Here is a 14,729-nt window from a genome sequence, read left to right on the forward strand (position 1 = left end):
TGGTAGGAATGCAAATTAGTTCCGTGTGGCAAACAGTCTGGAGATTTCTCAAAGAACTAAAAGCAGAACTACCATTCAGCCCAGCAATCCCTCTACTGAATATCTACCCGAAGGAAAAGAAACCATTTAATCAAAAAGACAGCTTGCACTTTTATGTTTATTGCAGCCCTATTCACAATAGCAAAGTAGTGGAATCAACCTAAGCGTCAATCAAGAGTAGACTGGGTAAAGAAAATGTGGTGTTTAGTTTTTTAAAGAACGTGATGTTTAATGTTTAAAAGAAAATGTGGTATTAATGTATACCATGGACTACCACACAACCATAAAAAAGAATGAAATCATGTCTTTTGCAGTAACATGGATGTAGGTGGAGGCCATTATCTTAAGTGAAATAACTCAGAAACAGAAAATAAAATATCATGCGTTCTGCCTTAAAAGTGGGAGCTAAACAATGGGTACTCTTGGACATTAAGATGGCAACAATAGACACTGAGGACTCCAAAAGTGGGAGCTTAAGAAGGGGGCGAGGTTAAAAGTCTACCTTTTGGGTGCTATGTTCACTACTTGGGTGATAGGTTCACTCAAAGTCCAAACCCCATCATTATGCAATATACTCGTGTAACAAACATGCGCATGTATCCCCTGAACCTATAATTAAAAAAAAGAAAATAAGAAAAAGAGAAAATGATGTGATCAATGGTTATATGCAGGAAAGAAAGTATTTTAATATGAGGTCTCAATCAATAATATGGAGAGCATGAAGCTCAGTCTACACATTCAGATATATAGAAGAAATAACTGTTTAAATTTTGGTAAGGTAATATAATTTTTTTCCCCCTTATTCCATTTTTCTGCAATGCTGAGGTACTGGGAGTTTCTGATCTTGGCTACCATTTATTCACCCTATGGTAACTACTGACATTTCCTTGGTCCTATGTCCACTATGATCACTGCTTAGGGTTTCTAGTCCCTGATTGCAAGAACAAGGCTCTTTGAAGTCCAGCTTTCTGAGCTGCTTCTGACCCTGGTCAGAACAACAGGACAACATGCTGGTGCAGGGCAGTCCATGGGCTGCCTAAGGCCCAGTGGTCACACTTTGCAGCTGTTTCTACTCTGCATCATGCTGTCTTCTTCGTGCCCCAAATGGAAGAGTGAAGTGGGCAAATGAGTGAAGTGTAACAGTTGTAAGATAAAAGGTGCTGTCACTGTTTAGCTCCATCTAATTGTTGCCATAAAGGAATTTGGGCTCAGGGTGCCAGATAGTCTGATATTTAAAGAAGATCCTGAAGTGATCATTGTTATGTGGTATCTCCTGGTATTAACTGCACATAACAAAGACAACATTTAAAAGGATATTAAGGTGAAATGAAACATATCTGTCGGCCAGCTTTACAGCCTGCCAGTTTATAAGCTCTGACTTAGTTAATTTTATGTGTGTGTGGGTTGAGGGGGAGGGGATATAAAGAGCAAAGCAGAACAAAGAATAGAAAGAAATATTGGAACCAAAGCTTGATCCAGGAGTTTTTAAAAAAATATTTCCCCGTGAAAAAGAGGGAATAAAGGATAACATAAAACTTAAAGAAAAAGACATTTTTCAATCTAGTTTCAAATGAGGGCAGTTTCTGTGTATCAAATAATCATCCAGTCAATCAATAGTGCCTTGCGTAGAATTCAGAGCCCAGAGTCTGGGACGACCTAGGATATTACAACTGAAAATGAGGTAGGAATGGAAAGAGAACTCAATAGGAGAGGTCCGTGAGACTCCAAGAAGTCAGTTTACAGAGATGTAAGCAAGCAGGCTTTCTTCTCTGTCTGATGACAGTTTAGAATGTTAGGTTTATCTTCCGACTAGAAAGGAAAAGCAATTGAAATTCACAAGCATTTCTTTACTTACTTTGAATATGATACCATTCAGAGAGTAATCACGAACCCTCCCACTCAGACATAATCACCGTTCTCTGAGTTTAGCTCCTAAAATGTTAATTAAAACAATATGTTAAACTTAGGGTCTAAAAAATGAGCAAGGGACAGAGGAATGCAAGGCTTGCTAGATGAATGTAGGTCACTGGGGAGCCAATGAAGAAGAAGATTTCTACACAGCTGTCCCTTGTGCTGTCAGTCAGCCTTCTAGAGCGATGCCGTAGCTTTACTGGGAAAGGGCCAGATTCAAGATCATATACACTTTAGGAGATAGGCCAGGGAGTTGGTCTAAAGTTCTCCATACTATGAGATCTACCTTTCCTTTTGGATGGCTTTCAAGAGGGCATTTGGGGAATGCACAAGAGTAAAGAAGTATTTATAGTTAAAGCTCTTGTTGGAGGCGAGAAAAACAAAACAAAGTCCAAAACCAACTCTAACAGATCTAAAACAAGAGTAGAAACATTTGCTCACATAATAGAACAGTCAAGGATAGGATTGTTGTAGCTCTCTCCAGGGTCTCAAATGATCTTATCAGGACTTAGTTACTCTTCTCTCTTGACCCTAACTAGACACTTGCCCAGAAGTTCCAGGTTAACACTGAAGTTTCAGGTTCAAGTTCAATGGAAAAGAGAGCATCACATCCCAGTGGTTCAAAACTAAGCTCCAAAATTAACTCTGATTGCACCGAAACAAATTGCATGCCAACTCTTGATTCAATCCTGTGACTAAGGGAATATTAGCACTTTGACTGGCTGGGACTAGGTCAGGCCACATAATTCAACACTGGAGATTTTCTGCATTTTTTTAAAAATCCCACCAGCTCTTTTTCTCTTTATACTTTAGTTTGAGTCCTTTGCATTGATCTATCTTTCAGTTAATGGAATTGTGTCCTATCTGTTGTTTGAACCAATCTGTTGCATTCTTACTTTCATATATTACATTTTAAAATTTTAGAATGTCCATTTGATTCTTTTGTTATAGATTCACCCCAAACATGTACAAGCATGTTCAAAGAAGCATTCTTCAAAATAGATAAAACTAGAACCTAAATACTTTTTAAAATTTATGTTAATAATCTTAATTATTCTTATATATATAAAATAATATATAGAGACCCTTGCCAAAATAAGGCCTCAAAAATTGATTTAAGACTTAGAGTTGTTCCTCTCCATGAAAATCATTAGTAAAAGGAGAAACATTTATATGATCTGAAAAGAAACTGGAGAATCAAAATAATTTCTATAAAAAGTAGAATAGATAAATTATCGGTTATATTCATAGAATGAGATACCACATCTTAATGAAAATGAATGAACTATAACTACATCCAATATCATGGATGAAAATTAAAAACTTAAGACAAAGCAGGCAAGTTATTCACTCTGTAACAACTCCTGACATTTTCTTGGTCCTATGTCCACTAACGGATCAGTGCTTAGGGTTTCTAATCCCTGACTGCAAGAACAAGTCTCTTTGAAGTCCAGCATTCTGAGCTGCTTCTGTTCCTGGTCAGAACAACAGGACAACATGCTGGTGCAGGGCAGTCCATGGGCTGCCCAAGGCCCAGTGATCATACTTTGCAGCTGTTTCTACTCTGCATCATGCTGCCTTCTTCGGGCTCCAAGTGAGTGAAGTGGAATCACAAAATAATGTGTGATTACATTTATGTAAATTTCAGAAACAGACTAAAATAGCTAGGGACCTATATTAAGGTAGCAAAAATATAAATAAAAGCAAGGAAACACTTGCGAACAAAGCCAGCACATGTACTTTTGGGTAGATATAGTATATTTTGCAATAAAGAAAGCATACAATAAAGGAAAAAGGTAATCATGGGTTTTGGCAAACCCATGAGAACATAAGCAGTTTACTTCTGCCTTTTACCTCTATAGTGTCTTCTGCTGCCTCCTTTCAACACTGTCACAAACTTTCCACAGTGATGCCATCTCTTTGTGGCCTGAACTCTCCACTCCTGTCCTAGACAAGTGGTAAGTAATGGTTTCTCCTGCAACCCTCTGTCACTGGACAGAAAAGTCAGTGTGTACTCTAGAAAGAGTTATTCACATGTCTCTATAATCAGTATGATAGATAGGTTCCAGGAGCAAATATGAGATAAACCATAGCTGCAAGGAAGCTGGAAATAAGACAAATGAGATTGTGCCCTGGGAGTCACACTATAAAATCAGATAATGAATTTAAACAGATTTGTAAATTCCCGCTAAATAATAGGCAAGATTCTTTTAGTATTTGCTAAGGCTAATTTGTGAAAATTATTACATACATAATCCTTACAACAATTTTGCAAATTAAATGAGGTTATTTTCTTAATATTGCAATGAAGGAAACTGATTTTTGGACATTTTCAATGAAGTCCTCAAGGTCACATGGCCAGAAAGTGGCAGAACTGAGATCGTCCAGCTCTCAAGCCCTTGTCCTGAACTCTCACATTATAATATCCTTACAAAGGAGGTGCAGTGGCTCCCAGGCCTGAGCAAGACTGGAGAATTTCATCATCCATGATATAATTTAGCAAGGGAAGTGTGGCCAATCAGAGTGACTTGGGAGGCCCAATCTGGGCGTACTTCAGGAAGAGAAGGTTCTGCCAATCGACTGTTTCTCATGATCCTTTAGGGTTAAGGATATTTCTACAGGGAGTGTGGATAGAACAGGCTTTCTTAGCCTCATGATACTAGGCATTTTAATTGTGCAGATGATCTCTTGTCCTCTGAATTCTTTTTTAGCAAGCAGCTTTCTGATTATAAGTTGACTTTCCAAGAAAAACACATTAGAATTTGGAGTCTGTGTCAATGTGAATATTCTAGTGTGTGTGAGAGCTTTTATTTATCATTGTCTACAAATATATTGGCATTCTTATTTGCACAAAAGTTTTGTGAGCTATGTAAATGTGAATTTTCTCATTAGAGGTTGGATTTTGAAAGCTGGATCTACAAAAGTCTGATTTCTGAGTCTAGAAGACCGAAGACCGGTCTCTGAACATTGGCAAATTCATTAAAGTAAAGTTATTACATAAAACCTTTTGAACAGTAAGCCACTGACCCTTTTATATTCAGAATTTAAACCTGGTGTGGGGTTTAACTTTTCTACTTAACTTCCATAAGTGTATCAGTTCACTTTATCTGGCGACTGTCACACTATAAGGCAGAATAAACCATGAAGTCAATAAATTTCAGTGAAGTGATATGGTAGGGAGAGGTTCAGAGGAGTGCTATAGACTGAATTGTTTTCCACCCCAAATTCCCATGTTAAAGCTCTAACCTCTGCCGGGTACAGTGGCTCATGCCTGTAATCCCAGCACTTTGGGAGGCAGAGTTGGGCAGATCACGAGGTCAGGAGATTGAGACCATCCTGGCTAACACCGTGAAACCCCATCTCCACTAAAAATACAAAAAATTAGCTGGGTGTGGTGGTGGGCGCCTGTAGTCCCAGCTACTGGGGAAGCTGAGGCAGGAGAACGGCGTAAACCTGGGAGGCGGAGCTTGCAGTGAGCCGAGATGGCGCCTCTGCACTCCAGCCTGGGCGACAGAGTGAGACTCCGTCTCAAAAAAGCAAACAACAACAACAACAACAAAAAGCTCTAACCTCCAACATGGTAATATTTGGAGGTGGAACCTTTTGGGAGGTAATAGGTTATGAGGAAATCATGAGGGTGGGGTCCTCTTGATGAGATTAGTGCCCTTATAAGAAGAGACGTCAGAGAGAGCTTGCTTCCGTTCTTTATGTGTGCACAGAGGTCACAAGACCACACAGTGAGACGGTTGACATAGATAAGCAAGGACGTCTATAATGCCCTCACTAGAACTTGACCATACTGACACCCCTATCATGGGTTTCTAGCTTTAACAACTATGAGAAAAAAAAATTTCTGTGGTTTAAGCCACCCAGGCTCTAATATTTTGTTATGGCAGCCTTAGCAGACTAATCCAAGCGGTCAATGGAAAACAAGGAGAAAATTTTCCTTTGAGTGACTGAGATGCTACGGCAGGGGTAGGACAGGCTCAAGAGACCTGAAAGGCCAGCCCAGGAACATAAAGAACCCAGAGAACATCATCTTAAAAAGAAGAAATTTGAAAAACTCCCTTTGCTTCATTTAGGACTGTCTTATATTTGGTATTCTGCACCAGGCCTCTCCTCTTAGATTTTTCTGTTTTCTGCATCTGTTTTATTCAGTGGAAGAGTTGCACTAGTGTCATCAACACTCAGAGCACTTTTAGAAAGTAAAAAATTTGACTCACTAAAAATGCTTCATTACATAGTATTCCTTTCACAGACCATTCTTTCCTTTCTGGAAAAGAATCAGGTTATAAAACCCAGGGAATGCAGTTAGCAGGACTTTTAAATGGTGTTTGATTTTTTTAAAAGCCTAAGCATCCGACCGTGGTTTTTCCAAGTCAAACAGCAGTTTTAAAACTAAGAAGCTTTGAAGTCAGAGGCCTGTAATGCTGTGAGCTACTCTCTTTCTCCTGCTGTCTCTCCTGAAATAGTAGGTGAGATCAGATGAGAAAATTCATACAGATACTGTTTGTGTTTCTCGACATAGAAGGTCATTTCTTAAGTGTCTGCCCTATAAACCTTACTTAGGTTCTATAATGCACTGAGACACTTTTTTGAAATATATAAGAAAAAAATTCAGTGGGCTGAGGAAAACATGTAACCACACTGTTATTACTTTTAAACATGAAAAATGTCATTTTCCCTTTACTTTTCAAATAATGAACAGAAAGACCCAGGCTTTCTGAAGGTTACCTAGCAAGCCAAGACCAACACTGATTTTAAAGTCACAAAGATAGAGGCCTCTTTAAAGAATGCAAAGTCCCCAATAATAACAGCTATCTTTCATGTTGTACCTACAACATACTAATTACTTTGCTTGCTATCTTACTTTATTTTTCACTGTCGCAGGACACCCTCAATGAGATATTTGTGATGGATAAAGAAAGTGAAGTTCAGAGTGGTTAAGTAACTGGACCAAGACACATTACTCATAAGAGGCTGTGTCAGAGTATAAAACTAACTCTCTGACTCCGAAATCCACTTTCTCTCCACTATGCCATGTGAGATGCATAATAATATCTATATTTCTGGACACACTCAGTAAATCTGTTAATAACTACATTTTAATTTTAGAATGGTAGAGAACTTTCAGTGAGACTGAGAATGATCCAATGACTTGAATGTTTTCTATAACCATAGACATTTTTTTTTCTAAGCAAAGCTGATTTTTTAAAATGGTAGTACGTATTTGCCAGAAAGGCAGAAAAGCTAAAGACATTGAGGACTGTGTTTTACCAGAAGGTTCTAATCATGCCATGGTAACCAAACATTAAGGTACTGACCTGCATAACTAACAGTGATCTTAATAATTCACATTTATAGAGTACTTTTCAGGTTGGAGATAGGTTGTTTGGAAGAAGACAAGACAACTGGATCAGAAACAAAGCCACACCATATAGTGAGATTAGCTTTCTCTGGGAAATGCTTAGATCAAAGTTTCTATAGAGACTGTGAGGAATTCTGTGTTACAAATTGTCACCAGGAAAGCAGTCTACTGCAAAATGCAATAAATACAAAAGGAGTTGGAAATTGGGAATTGGCTTGTTATAACAATGTGTGAAACGAAGAGTGCTGAAGTGGAGGTAGTTAAAAATAATCAGAGTGGGAGGAGTATTACCTGGAGAAATAGAGGTGTAAGGGTGGATTTGTGAGCAGTCTAGTGCACTAAAGAAAGAAGGGCGTTTGGTCTGTTTGACAGATCTATCCCCACAGGGGAGGAAAGTGGTCCATTAGTTTGCTTTATCTTCATAATGCTCCCAGGATAATCCAACTCCTTGGCCCTGTTTTTACACTCTCTAAGCAACCTTCTGGTGGTAACTGGGTTTCCCAAATCGATTTCTTCCCTCGGAAGGAAATGAGTAGACAGACTGGCATGATTCGATCTGCTTGGCAGTGTGATCTCTTACTGTAGATTAAGATTTTGGTTCGGGTGATGCGTGCACCAAAATCTCACAAATCACCACTAAAGAATTTAATCATGCAAGCAACTATCACCTGTACCCCAATAACTTATGGAAAAAAATATTTTGGCTCCTGTATTTGGTATAATTGAGTGATTCGAGTCGGGTTTCTTTGGGCCTGACTTCTCAAGGCCTTGAGTCTATAGAACTGACAATAGCAACCACTTACATTTGTATAGTAGTTTATAGTTGATAAGCCTTCTGACCGATGTCATATCATTTAGTCACAATGTGTCTGTTAGTTATTATGATCTTTGTCTAATAAGACTTGAAAAAGTTAAGTGAATTTCTCAAGGTCATCTAGTAAGAGGAATGCAAGACACAAAACCTAGTGCTTCTGAGGCTACATTCAGAGCTTCTGCACTTCCAGGGACAGGTGAGTACACAAATGTGTAGGAACTCATGAGATTGAGTTTGCAACAAATTGCAGGCTTACCAATATCTTGCTACAAGAGATATTGTAGCAATATCCTTTATCTGCTTCTAGAAAAAGGAGGTTTTTTTTAAGCTTATTTAACGGTCACCTCCAATTTCCCCATTCTCCATCCAGCCATAGGAAACCCACTAACCAGAAACCCACTTTCTGACTCTATAAATTTGGCTATTTTTGACATTCCACATAAATGGAATTGTATAATGTGTGGTCCTTTGTATCTGGCTTCTTTCACTTAGTATAATGTTTTCAAGGTTCATCCGAGTTGCAGCATGTATCAGTGTTTTAATCCTTTTTTATTGTCAAATAATATTCCATTGTATGGATCTACCACAGTTGGTTATCCAGTTATCAACTGGTGGACATTTTGATTGTTTCCACTTTTTGACTATTGTGAATAGTGCTGCTATAAACCTTCATGCACAAGTTGTCTTGTGAACCTGTGTTTTCATTTATTTGGGGTATATAACTAGGAGTGGAATTGCTGGATTGTATAACTATATGTTTAACCATTTGAGAACTGCCATATTGTTTTCCAAAGTGGCTATTCATATTATATTCCTACCAACAGTATATGAGAGCTCCAATTTTCCATAGGCTTACCAATACATGTTGTTACCTGACTTTTTGATTAGAGCTATCCTAGTGGGTATGAAGTGGTGTCTCATTATGATTTTGACGTATATTTCCCTGATGGCTAATGATGCTGAACATTTTTTATATGCTTACTGGTCCTCTGTGTATCTTCTTTGGGGAAATGTGTGTCCAAATCCTTCATCCATTTTCAAATGGGGTTGTTTGTCTTTTTATTATTGAATTGTACTAGTTCTTTGTATATTCTGGATACGAGTCCCTTATCAAATACAGAATTTGAAAAAACCTTAATCTCATTTTATAGGTTATCTTTCACCATTTTATAGGTTATCTTTCACAAAATTACAATAGTTTTTAATTTTGATGATAACCACCAATGTATCTATATTTTTCTTTTATTATTGTGCTTTTGGTGTAAGGAGGGATATTTTTGGATAAGGAAAAAAGTTGATTACGTGTTTAAATGGCATTAATTATTACTTCAAGGTAAAGCATAAAAGAAAGCCCAGTTTCTGAGGATAAGTGTCTGCTTTTATAGAGTTTGCATTGTGATGAAAGAAAAAGTAAAGAAAGAAAAAAAGATAGAACACAATAAGGAAAGGATAGAAAAAGGGTTAAGAGTAAATATTAAAACAAATTTCAACCATACCTTACTACTAGCAATGTTTATTATTGTCCCATTTCTTTGTAGAACAAACATCATATCAGCAAAGTAAATCTATCAAATATTTACATTTGGATTTTTCCACATTTTTCTAGGCATGGAAACAACCATGACTATTGTACATTTTTCTTTAAAACAAGTATGGGTCAGACGAGTTGTCCAAATATGTTTGTATATGATTTAATGATTGATTTTAAATTATTTTATGTATATATCATTACTAAAATAGCACCTTGGTTGATGTAGAGGTCTTAAAACTTCTTCTGAACATTATGTAGTCTCTTTTTACAAAACAAGATATACCTTCTACCCTTTACACAATTAGATTTCTTTCCTCATCTGTTAACAGGTATTTTATGGGTCACATTTGCAATATCCAGTAATTTGCTGCAAGAAATAGTGCTGATTTCATTAGAAAATAATTTGTCTTTCAAAACACTTCTTCAATTCTCTAAACAATCTCTAATAATATAACTTAATAATATATAATCAAGGAAAATGCTAGGTACAGCAAAGGAAAAATAAACAAATTCAGCTCAGTGTTAAATGAAGACTCTTTCCCTGAGATTCTCCTCAACTCAAGTGAAGGAATGGATAGACAATTTTAATCTATGAATTTTTGTACATCTATGTGTGTGTAATTGTGATGTTTATGGTTGCTCTATACCTAGGTTTATACCTAGGTTTAGTTTTATTTACTCATCAAAATTAAATTCTGAAGTGTTGATGGGGCACATATTCTAGGAGTACTAGGATGGTTACAGAATTCAAACAATAAGGCTTAAGCTTTTAATCAAAGTTGTAACTAAACTGTTATTTTTTGGGGGAATTATCTATCAAACCATTTAAACCTAAGCATGCAAACACTGTATTTAAAATGGCAATATAGACATAAACCAAACTGAAGTTATGATTTCTGACCTCCCTGTTTCTTTTCTTTTCTTTTTTGAGACAGAGTCTCGCTCTGTCACCTAGGCTGGAGTTCAATGGCGCGATCTCGGGTCACTGCAAGCTCCGCCTCCTGGGTTCAAGTGATTCTCCTGCCTCAGCCTCCTGAGTAACTGGGATTACAGACACACACCACCATGTCCAGCCAATTTTTGTATTTTTAGTAGAGATGGGGTTTCATCATGTTGGTCAGGCTGATCTCGAACCCCTGACCTCAGGTGATCCACCTGCCTTGGCCTCCCAAAGTACTGGGATTACAGGCATTGAGCCACCATGCCCGGCCCTCCCTGTTTATTTTCAATTTTTCTCTTTCAACTAATTCCAACCTTTTTTCTATGCACACTTTTTTACTAGAAAGTTCTTCTGTGGCTGATGCTGCTTGTCTAATATGAAATCCAAATCTTCCTAGGTTTTGGGCCAGTTTCCCAGAATGTGGGATATTTTTGTAACAAAGTGACTAGAAGTTTTTTTCCCTCTTACATCTAATTGATTTGTTTTTCTAAAATTTAACTCTTTCAGTTGCCAGAAACACACACACACACACACACTCTCACACACACACACAATTTGAGCTCTTATTTCTTCTGTTTAGTTTAGTTTCTTCTGTTTCTTGTTTTTCAGCCATTTCATTTTGCTTCCGAAAAGCAGGAGCAAATGCTCATAATGCACAGGGTGCTCATGCTCTCAAAAGAATCCTGTAGGCAAAGCAGGTGGCCTGATGCAAGCAAGTCAGAGCTCTTTTAACTGAACTCCACTTTGCTTACTTGCTCCAGTTTTTCAAAAAAAAAAAAAAAAAAAAACCCACAAAAATGTCCCTTGGATGTTGGACCATTACTGCCCTTGTGCTACTTTCTAGTTCACTCCCTTACTTCTTCCACCATTGAGGCGTATGCTCCCCAATAGTCTGCTGTTTTGAAACTTAGCCTGTTCATGCCATTTGAACTCATTATTATAACTATGTAATTTAATAGAATACTGGGGAAACCAAAGAAGAAATGATTACAAAAGGAAAAGGGTTTTGTTTTTATGAAAATAAAATTAAATGTTTTGGAAAGAGTTTAAATTTTACTTAAAATTAGTATGGAAAATGAACCAATAAGTTTGGGAAAAGGCAACAAAAATAGAGTTATTTAACTAAGTCTGAATTTAAAAATGGCCTAGTTGCATTTACTTGTAAATGTGTATTATCTTATCCTACAAACATTTACTGAGCATTTACTATGTATAATAAATAGCTGAGAAGGTAGGAATATAAAAACAAGTAAATCACAGATGTTAAGATAATAAAGTCTAGAGGGGAAAGAAGTTGTGTGAACATGCATATTGCAAGAAAATGTCATGGCTATATTAAAGGAGGGTTTTTTAAAGCCTGGAAATGTTTAAATAAACATGTGTTATTGGCTCCCAAGGGACATTTAAAAATAGTGATTTGTCTCCTCTGATAATATGCAATGTTTTATCAATATAAAACATTTGAAAAACAGAGAAAAATGTAAAGAAGAAAATAAAAACTATATCCAATTTGACTACCCAGAGAATTACTATAATGTTTTTGGTGGATTTTCTCTCAATCTTCTTTTTCTTGTCCTTTAAACATTATATATGTGTGTATGTGTGTGTGTGTGTGTGTGCATGTGTGTGTAACATGCTATATAAATTATATCATTTTTATTGTATTATATTATTTAACACTAAAATTATATAATAATATACATTATAAGTACTCATACACAAAGCATTTTCTTTTTACAATATTGGGATAATTTTGTCTCCCTTTAATAGGTTTTAAAACGTATTAATGACAACATAGCATTTAAGCACAATTTTTAAATTATTAAATGTCTATATTGAGAACAATTACATAAATAAACAATATTAGACTTAAAGGTGTCAGCCCAGGAGAAATTTCTTTATAATTTTAATTTTTATTTTAAGTTTCAGGTATATGTACAGGATGTGCAACTTTGTTACATATGTAAACATGTGCCATGGTAGTTTGCTGCACCTATCAACCCATCGCCTAAGCCCAGCATGCATTAACTATCTTTCCTTATGCTCTTCCTCCCCCTACCCCACCCCGTGACAGGTCCCAGTGTGTATTGTTCCCCTGTCTATGTCCATATGTTCTCATTGTTCAGCTTCCACTTGTAAGTGAGAACATGTGATGTTTGGTTTTCTGTTTCTGCATTAGTTTGCTGAGGAAAATGGCTTCCAGCACCATCCATATCCCTGCAAAAAACATGATCTTGTTCCTTTTGATGGCTGCATAGTATTCCATGGTATATATGTATCACATTTTCTTCATTCAGTCTATCACTGATGAGCATTTTAGTTGATTGCATGTCCTTGCTATTGTGAATAGTGCTGCAATGAACATATATATCTTTGTAATAGAATCATTTATATTCCTTTGGGTATATACCCAGTAATAGAATTGCTGAGTCAAATGGTATTTCTGGTTCTAGATCTTTCAGTACTCACCACGCCGTCTTCCACAATGGTGGAACTAGTTTATATTCCCACTAACAGTGTAAAAGCATTCCTATTTCTCCACAACTTTGCCAGCATCTGTCATTTCTTGACTTTTTAATAAACGCCATTCTGACAGATGTGAGATGGTATCTCATTGTGGTTTTGATTTGCATTTCTCTAATTATCAGTGATGTTGAGCTTTTTTTTCAAATGTTTGTTGGCCACATGAATGTCTTCTTTTGAGAAGTGTCTGTTCATGTCCTTTGCCCACTTTTTAATGGGGTCATTTGTTTTTTTCTTGTAAATTTGTTTAAGTTCCTTGTAGATTCTGGATATTAGATCTTCGTCAGATAGATAGATTACAAAAATTTTCTCCCTCTCTGTAGGTTACCTGTTTGCTCTGGTGATAGTTTCTTTTACTGTGCAGAAACTCTTTAGTTTAATTAGATCCCATTTGTCAATTTTTGCTTTTGTTGCAATTGCTTTTGGGGATTTTGTCATGAAATCTTTGCCAGTGCCTATGTCCTGAATGGTATTGTCTAGATTTTCTTCTAGGGTTTTTTTTTTTTTTTTTTTAATCATTTTGGGTTTTAAATTTAAGTCTTAATTCATTTTGAGCTAATTTTTGTGTAAGGTGTAAGGAAGGGGTCCAGTTTTAATTTTCTGCATATGGCTAGCCAGTTTTCCCAGCACCATTTATTAAATAGAGAATCCTTTCCCCATTGCTTGCTTTTGTCAGTTTTGTCAAAGATCAGATGGTTGTAGATGTGTAGTTTTATTTATGAGTTCTCTATTCTGTTCCATTGGTCTATGTGTCTGTATTTGTACCAGTACCATGCTGTTTTGGTTACTGAAGCCTTGTAGCATAGTTTGAAGTCCAGTATCATGATGCCTCCAGCTTTGTTCTTTATGCTTATGTTCTTTATGCTTAGGAAGGTCTTGGCTACACAAGTTCTTTATTGGTTCCATATGAATTTTAAATAATTTCTTCTAATTCTGTGAAGAATGTCAATGGTAGTTTAATAGGAATATCATTGGATCTATAAATTAATTTGGGCAGTATGGCCATTTCAATGATATTGATTCTTCCTATCCATGAGCATGGAATGTATTTCCATTTGTTTGTGTCCTCTCTGATTTATTTCAGCGGTGGTTTTTCGTTCTTCTTGAAGAGGTACTTCACTTCACTTGTTAGCTGTATCCTATGTATTTTATTCTATTTGTAGCAATTGTGAATGGGAGTTTATTCATGATTTGGCTCTCTGCTTGCCTGTTGTTGGTATATAGGAATGCTTGTGACTTTTGCACATTGATTTTGTATCCTGAGACTTTGGTGAAGTTGCTTATCAGCATAAGAAGCTTTTGGGCTGAGACGATGGGGTTTTCTAGATATAGGATCATGTCATCTGCAAACAAAGATAATTTGACTTCCTCTCTTCCTATTCAAATATGCTTTATTTCTTTCTCTTGCCTGATTGCCCTGGCCAGAACTTCCAATACTGTGTTGAATAGGAGTGGTGAGAGAGGGCATCCTTGTCATTTACAGGTTTCCAATGGGAATGCTTTCAGCTTTTGCCCATTCAGTATAATATTGGCTGTGGGTTTGTCATAAATGGCTCTTATTATTTTGAGGTATGTTCCTTCAATGCCTGGTTTGTTGAGAGTT

General features: G+C 36.6%; 1 non-coding gene across 1 annotated transcript; it reads right to left on the reverse strand.

Moving 5' to 3' along the window:
- Window positions 1-3,032: 3,032 nt before the first annotated feature.
- LOC111549422 lies at window positions 3,033-3,148 on the reverse strand. Its single transcript, XR_002733731.1, has one exon. It is a non-coding gene; the product is annotated as a U5 spliceosomal RNA (small nuclear RNA).
- Between the last annotated feature and the right edge of the window lie 11,581 nt (window positions 3,149-14,729).

The sequence above is a fragment of the Piliocolobus tephrosceles genome, chromosome 3, assembly GCF_002776525.5.
Source record: "Piliocolobus tephrosceles isolate RC106 chromosome 3, ASM277652v3, whole genome shotgun sequence".
Classification (NCBI taxonomy): domain Eukaryota; kingdom Metazoa; phylum Chordata; class Mammalia; order Primates; family Cercopithecidae; genus Piliocolobus; species Piliocolobus tephrosceles.